The sequence below is a fragment of the Corvus brachyrhynchos genome, unplaced genomic scaffold, assembly GCF_000691975.1.
Source record: "Corvus brachyrhynchos isolate BGI_N302 unplaced genomic scaffold, ASM69197v1 scaffold412, whole genome shotgun sequence".
Taxonomy (NCBI): Eukaryota; Metazoa; Chordata; class Aves; order Passeriformes; family Corvidae; genus Corvus; species Corvus brachyrhynchos.
In genome coordinates, this window is record NW_008236761.1 from 935577 (window position 1) to 943521 (window position 7945).

Sequence of the window (7945 nt, forward strand, 5' to 3'; positions counted from 1 at the left end):
AAGAGCGGGTCAGAGCATCAGGCTTCATGTGCTAATTTAGCATCTTCTGAACTAAAGCTCATTGAAACTTTCATTAACAGAGGAAGAATAAAATAAGCTGCCCCTCCCCATTGATATTTCTCAGTAGCACAGCCAAAACTCAGGTTTTTGATAAGGGCGCAGCTGGACCAGCTCTAGTTTTGTGTTTAAAAGGAGCTGGGCTAATTCCCTTAATCTCTTTGTGGCTTTAATGCCGACACATACTGAACTTTTTCACAAAGAAACACTCAATCAAACATACTGGACTTGTTTCAAAGAACACAATGTTTCTGTCCTTTCAGAGGGAAGATTTATTTTATCTTGGTCAATATTTGTCTCTGGAGTCAGTGACCCTTCTTTTTCACCTCCTCTGAAGTGAGTCGCCGGCTGTGAATCCAGGGCAGAGCACCCAAACTTCCCAAGGCCACCACCACAGAGATCCCAGGAAGGAGCATTTTTGAAACAGTGGCCAAATGTGCTGTGGGGGCAGGAGTGGATTCATCCCCTCCCTCAGTGAGCCCACGGCTCAGGCAATAATTGGCACAGCACTGTAGCCTTCATGAAAGAGCAGCTCCCTTTGCTCCCCCAGCCACCTCACACTCCCACTAAACCAACTGTGGCCACACTTTGGCACTGGGAATCCTCTCGTTCCTTAAATAAACCATTTGCTCCTGGTAAAGCAGGCAGCGTCTTGCAGTATTTTATGGTGGTTGCAGAGGCACTGCAGCTGAACAGGGCAAGGGGCACATTCTCTTCCACTGCACTGATGTCCTGGGAGAGTCACAGGCACTTTGCAACAAACTTCCCTTGCTATTTCTCTTGGTATAAAATGCTTTCAAGGCTGGAATTCCCTCCCTGAGGGCCTCTCCTTAAAGATCCTGCAGGATTTGGCAGTAACAGCTCAGGCTTGAGCACCACACTGCTTCCTGCACTGTGGTTGTGTCAAAGGAACCATATTCAAATATCTGCACAGTTCTAGTCACCAGAACACTCTCTAGAGGCTTTTCCCAACCCCTCCCTCATTCCTGTTACCATTAACTATTAGGAGGCTCCCGAGACCTTTAACAAATTGGCACTTAGAGTCCTCTCTCTCTAAAAGGAGAAACTGAGTGAATCAAATGGCACACCTTTATTAGAGATGGTAAATCATCTTGCTGTGTTTTATTTTTGCCATGGTAGCAGTGACAGAATTACTGTGCTGTGTCCACAGACTCCATCGTCATTGCCTTTTGGGTCGGCCTTGCTGCATTTGTGATGTTTCTTTTCCTTATTTTACTGTGTATGTCCTGCTCTGGATCAACCCCAGCAAAGTAAGTACAACCAGAGATAAAGTAAGTAGATACTGGTGTGAAAAACTAACCTGCATGGAACATTCACTGCCTTGGGTGATCCAGCAACGACATCCAATGTTTATAACTGCACAAAGGTATACTTTCTCTGTCAGTATTTGGTTGGAGTGTCTCTTGACCCACTGCTCCTCCTTATCTGGTCAGGACGCAGAAAATTCAGCTCAGCAGGTTGGGCAGAGATTCAGGATTAGGTCACAAACAAGCAGAGGGACACAGAAGTCAAAAGGAGCATTAATATTCTCATGTATTGGCACCCTAGGGCCTCTGGCATGCTCACAGAAGGTAACAAAAACAATTTTAAAAGGCAGTTTACCCAAATAAACCACAAAGCAGGAAGCAGACTAACAACACAACAGACATGGAAATGGACATGAAATTGCAGGGTAACAGAGGCATGTCCCCACAAATTTACTGTTCCAAAAAAACTGGCAGGAGAAGTCTGTATACATGAAAATTTCAGAGTGTTTGGAAGACTTAAACAAAGTACTGATTTTTAAAGTTTTTTCACTATTTCATCCTGTTACTGAGCAAAATACTTGGCTTAAAAATACACATATTTATGCCTGATGTATTCAATTCTGACCATCAAAGGAGCCATTGCGAACAAGGCAAGTCTAGAAATGTTTTCTGGAGTGCCCAGAAATCATTAATGAAAACCAGTATTCGATGAGGTTTGTTTAGGCTTTGAAACCATCCTATCTTATAATTTTTCTAGGCTGAAAACATACTGTAAGCAAACAATTTTAGGACTGAAGAAACTATTAAACCCAGTCACACACAAAACTTGTCCTTTTTGATTGAGTTCTGTGTGTTTTTTAAGCCCCCACTTCAATTCCACTTCTCCCAATTCCAGCACCGAAACCCAGTGAAGTGCCTGAAAGAAGCCACAAGTATAAACTTGCACCCCCCTGCCCTGTCATCCTCTCTGCTGTGTCAGCCACCCACTACCCTTGGCATGACAGTCATCCAATATCTGCATGGAAACCTTATGTCTCTTTTCTTAAGATAATTCTGATAAACTCACCCAACAAATGCATGCTCATGTCACCGGTCAAGGCTGGAGAACTTTTACCTTCACCATTTCTGTACTCATCCATCTCTGTCAAGCTCAGGGACATGCAGGACCCCGTGTTCTCTCCCAGCTCGCCGAGTGAGAGGAGGCAGCTTCTCTGGGCACCCTGTGCCAGGGCCCCCCCACCCTCCCAGCCAGGAATTCCTTCCCAATATCCCATCCATCCCTGCCCTCTGGCAGTGGAAGCCATTCCCCCTGTCTTGTCCCTCCACCCCTTATCCCATGTCCCTCTCGAGCTCTCCTGGAGCCCCTTTAGGCCCTGGAAGGGGCTCTGAGCTCTCCCTGGAGCCTTCTCTTCTCCAGGTGAGCACCCGCAGCTCCCCAGCCTGGCTCCAGAGCAGAGGGGCTCCAGCCCTGGAGCAGCTTGGGCTTGTCCTCTGGGCTTGTTCCGACAGCTCCGCATATTTCTTGTGCTGTACCCCAGGGCTGGGGCAGCTCTTCAGGTGGGGTCCCACCTGAGCAGGGGAGAGGGGCAGAAGTCTCCCTCCCCTGGCAGAACCCCCCTGCTACCTCTTTTGATGCAGGGTTGATGCAATTTTGGCTACGTATGACACTCATCTCTTCCCCCACTGTGTAACACCAAGGGTTTACTCTCTTGGCAAGGGCACACCACCCTCCACAGCAGAGTCCCTTGTTCTTACCTGCACATCTGCACAGAAACAAGTCACTGTCAAAGTGTCTTCCAAAAGGCCTTTGCGACAACTCTGTTTACTTATGCCACAGTTTAATCCTTAGACACTGAGAGGTCGTGGACCTGAATCCATGATGTGATTGCACCACACACTTCTCTGCAATACCGAATAACTGGGTGCCAAGTTTGATGGGTGAGTTCGGGAGAGGGGGGAAGGCCAATGCCTGTGCAAGCCCTGCAGTGAGGAATCCATGTCCCAGTCCCTTTTGTCAGCACTGCACTATCCCACAGAAATAAGACAAAACGTCTGGAGGATGGGACCAATGATTTCAAACCCGTTAGCCTGCCAAGGCAGCTGATGATCACATTGCTGGGATCCAGAGCATTAACATTTGCTTCAATAATAATAATCATCATCATCATCATCATCATCCAAAATGATACAGAAAAGTAAGGGTTTGTGGCTGGAGAAAGTTCCTGGCCAAGGCTGGAACTTCACACAGTGGAAGGAGGACAAGGCGAGCTCCTTCCCAGTGTCCCATGCATTTCACTGGAGGCTGTGCATTCCTGATAGCCGTGCACAACACAAACCTTCTGGCTATCACTTTCCTGCCAGACAGTGTAATGTTGGAGAAAAACCCAAGCTGGATGCCCAGAGAGCTGGATCTGCATGTCTCATGCCTCATCCATGTTTCTTGCTCTCGGAGAGGCTCAGTTCAGGGCCCCTGGGCTCCTGGGCTCCCTGCTGGCTCCAGACAGATCTCTTGCAGTAAGAAAGCCCATTCAGTATTTGGATGTGGTGCATGACCACCCTCACTGTAAATCACAGATGTGTAGCTGCCTTTATCCTTCAAATCACACTTCCCTCAAAAAAGGACATCACTCACAGCACTGCCTAAGAGTGACCTGGCTTGACCAGGTTGGTCTCTTTGACTACTGGGACACTGGAACTCTTCCATCCTCCTCCAGCATCCCTGCTGTTCCAGGGACGGTTAACAATTAACAGAGCTGGCCAGAGTTCTCCTCAGACAGTCCCCAGGTCTCTGGGATGCAAGTTCTCCAGCTGATTTTAAAATGTGGATAGCTAGCTGGTGGTGTGTAGCTACTTGATAGACTGGAAAGGAAACATCCTGTTTTGGTAAGAGTTTTTTTTCTTGCTTCTGTCAAACAAAGAGGAGAGATGTCTTGAATACACCTGCAGCACAATAAAGAAAATGCCAAACCTGCCTACCTGCTGGGCCTGTTGGTGAGACTTTTGGGGTCTGTTTCTGCTTTTTGAATTACCATTATGCAAAATCCCTGTTGAGTTAGTCTTCTCAGGCACAGATATTTTAAGCTTTCATTAGCAATAAATATAAATTTCAGATTATAAAGTTTCTATTTTTCTTTCTCCCAAGTATTAAAAAGAATTATTTTCTTTTTAATCCCATTTATTTTATCTTGCTTTTTGGATTTTGTTTTGTTAGGTTTGTCAGCCACTGAAACACTGGCTTTTAGTCTAAGACGTCTTCTTTCTCCCCTCTGAAGCTATGGCTCCAGGACATCAAGGCAGCTTTTCAAAAATTTTCCATTTCTGTTCTCACTTTTGGGTTACATTTTTCTCCCCACTGTAATTTTCCTCCCCACCTTTGAAGCCCTAAGGATACAGCAGTAGATGAGATATTGTCTTCAGCCCTGTTATGTGGAACTAATTGCTTCTAGGCCAGGACTCATCAGCTATTCTTTAAAGGTGAAGCTTGGGAAGCAACTGGGAAGAGGAGGCAGGAACCTGCAGTTCTCCTATCATTCCATCCACCCCACCACTAGTTTGTTTTTCTGGCAGAACCACACCTCTTTTAGCTGTTATGGTTTGTACACCAGAAGTTTCCTCCTGCCCTATCCATATCTGCTCCTTTTTAGGTCTGTCCCATTTCCTTGCTCAGTTCCCCACCAGCACTTAGAGCTGTGTCTTGTCTTTTCCCAACCCCAGAATCAGGCAGTCTCTCCCAAATATCTCACATCCTTCTTGTTCTTGCCCTCAGTGACACCCATTCACAATCACTGGAAGCGCTTATCGCTCTTCTCTTTCCCAGGAGCAGCTGTGGCAGTTCCCTTCACCCTTGGTACAGAGCAAGTCATAGCAAAGTTTCCAGTTTCCTCTTTAAAAATCCACCTCAAGAACTGGGTTAAGGGCTGGACTGAAGGTCCCATCTTGAGGGGGAAGGGGAGTCCTATCAGCGGAGCCCGGCTCCCCTTGGCTGAACTCGGCGCTTCTCGGTCGGTTCTTTCACCTGTCGGTATCTGGCTTTATGACTGTCTTGTTTGTAAAGACACCTCCTCTCATTCCTTTCAGCACGGCTACGAACGGCAGTGCAGGGTCGGGCAGGAGTTCATTAGGCAGTGACTGCGCTCGCGCTAATTAATGGTCACGAGAGCAGCCAGAGCAGCTCCCCGGGCGAAGCGCTTGCCACTGGAATGTGTTGGAATCACTGTGCGATCCCAGCGGTTCGAAGTTTGGGAATGCTGTGGGACATGTTCAAGGTGTCATTAATGTATTTTTTATAAAGCCACCAAGGAGTGGTGGAAGAAAATAAATAATCTTGCTTATCTGTCGGTGTCTTTGCCTTTTGTGATGTTGGCTGGTTCCAAGGGGGTAAATCAACTTCACGTGGAGCTTTTGCTGCTGTTCTCGCTCGTGTGCTGGGATTCAGCAGAGTCCTTGTCCCTTTACACATCAGGAAATGCAAGTTCGGCTGAATTTCAGTTCGGCTGGGCTCGGCTGAGCTCGGTTCTGCTCGGTTCAGTTCAGCGGGGCTTTTTGGGGTCCGGCCGAACTCGGGTCAGCTTGGCTGAGCTTGGCCGGGGTCGTCTGAGCTCGTCTGAGGTCACCCAGCTCGGTTTGGTTCGAGTAGGTTCATCTGAGCTCGCCTGTGTTCGTGTGAGCTGGGTTCGGTTCAGCGGAGCTCTTCTCCATTCGGCTGAGCTCGCTTCCTCTGGCTCAGTTCGGCTGAGTTTGTGAGATTCGGCTTGGTTCGGCTGAGCTTGAGTGGGTTCAGCTTAACTCGGTTCACTTCGGCTGGCTCGGCTCTGTGCGGCTGAACTCAGCTGTGCTCGGCTCAGCTCGGCTCAGCTCCATTCGTCTGAGCTCCATGAGATTCGGATCGGTTGAACACAGCTCGGTTCAGCTGAGCCCGGTTCAGAAGAAGGGGTAGAGGGCAGCTCAGAGGGTACAATAAAATTGGGCCATGGGGTACAATAAAATTCTGGGTGCTATCAGTGCTTTTCTATGGGGTGTAGACACGAAGTATTTAAGCCTGAGAAGGAATGTGTAACTAATTAACTTGCAAGCATTTTTGGTTTTGCAATACACTGGTTAAAAAAAAAAAAAAAAAGAATTCTAGCTGGATTATACTTTAAGGAGGAGAAAGAAATCCTATGCAAGAGACAGTTCTTAGGTCAAAGATGATAAAAGTTTTCCTTGGTACTTTGGAGATCAAATCCTAGGCGGGTATTGGGGAGCAAATAATTCCTGACAGGCTTCACAGCTTCGATTTCAAAACTTTTTTTTTCCCTTTACTGCTGCTCCGCCAGCGCCTGCAATGGCCAGGAGATGGCCCTGATGTCCGCACTAAGAGGGGTAAACCAGGGAAACACAATTTGCTCTCCCTGAAACCGTGTCTGAGGAGTGTCAGTAAATATCCTGGGCCAATGTGAATTCACAGGATAAAAGATCACTTTGATCTCGTAGCACATGAGGGGCGCAGATTCAAGAACAAAGTCCAGGAACTTGTTGATTCACAAAAGAACTCTGTTTCCTTGCTCAGTACGAAGGATCTGACGTGTCCCTGAATTCAGAGGACGGTCATCAAACAAAATTCCTGGGTGTTGGTGGGGGGTTGTTTGTTTTTAAAGCGAGAATAATCTAAAGGCAGTTTCCAGCGCTTTGCTTTGAAATGTTGAGGTATGGTCTAAAGATTATTTTCCACTGAAAAAGGCTTTATCAACTCTGGTTTTTTGTACTTCTACTTGCCCTTCTTCCCCAAGTTCTGGTGTTTATATCCTTCACGGAGTCTGCGTTGTTCTGTTCTCCAGCGTAACCCACTTTTGACAAGCCACCCCAATGAGAACCTTCTTACCTTAACCTTCTAAGTTGGTAACACTTCGCCAAACATCAGGGACGCTATCCTGAACTCGTCACAACAACCCAGCTCCTCCGTGTAGCCAGATCCGCAGGGACGGAGCTCTGCGCTCGCAGGTGGGAGGCTGTGGGAGGAGCACGGAAAGTGGCAGCAGCCGCCCTCGGCTGTTCCCCAAGGCTGGCGGTGCGTTCTTGTGCAGACCACAGCGCCCGTGTAAATCAGGGAAGGAACGGAAGTGGTTTGTCTGGGCTGCTCCTTGAATAAACCTTTGATCAGGGTCTGCCAGGGGTTTGATGAGGTGTCAGTGCATTACACCAAGAGCCGCAGTCGTCACCTCCTGTCCCTTTCACCTGCCAGTGCCCACAGCTATCTTTCCAGCACCATATTTTTATACTGATTTATTTTCAGGATTCACTTTCAGACCTTTTGCTTTGCTCTCAATAAAAGCACTTAGCCCTGCTTGCATCCAAAATTCCCCAGCCTGAGTTCTTTTCCGTCAGAAAACCAAGTGTGAGAACACAAAAACCTGTTTCATTTTCTTAGTAAAAACATAATTTTTTATATATGTGTATATATATGTAAACACACCCCCACACACACAGACTGCGCCATGGGCACTAAGCAGATTGTTTTCTACGTTGTGTGCAGAAGGATGCTTGCAGAGGATGATCATTTTTGTGATTCAGGGCTGAATTAAACCCTATCAAACCCCATCCAAATGGTAGAATCATCATAGAATCATCCAGTCCCATTCCTG

The 7945-nt window shown here is 47.2% G+C and overlaps 1 long non-coding RNA gene across 1 annotated transcript in view; it reads left to right on the forward strand.

Annotated features, from left to right (window-relative positions):
• LOC108444901 overlaps positions 1 to 5662 on the forward strand; it is a 7898-nt gene extending 2236 nt beyond the window's left edge. Inside the window, exons 2-3 of the long non-coding RNA XR_001859622.1 lie at positions 1229 to 1328; positions 5403 to 5662. This is a non-coding gene — a long non-coding RNA (uncharacterized LOC108444901). The remainder of the gene's footprint in view (positions 1 to 1228; positions 1329 to 5402) is intronic.
• The last annotated feature ends 2283 nt before the right edge of the window (positions 5663 to 7945 follow it).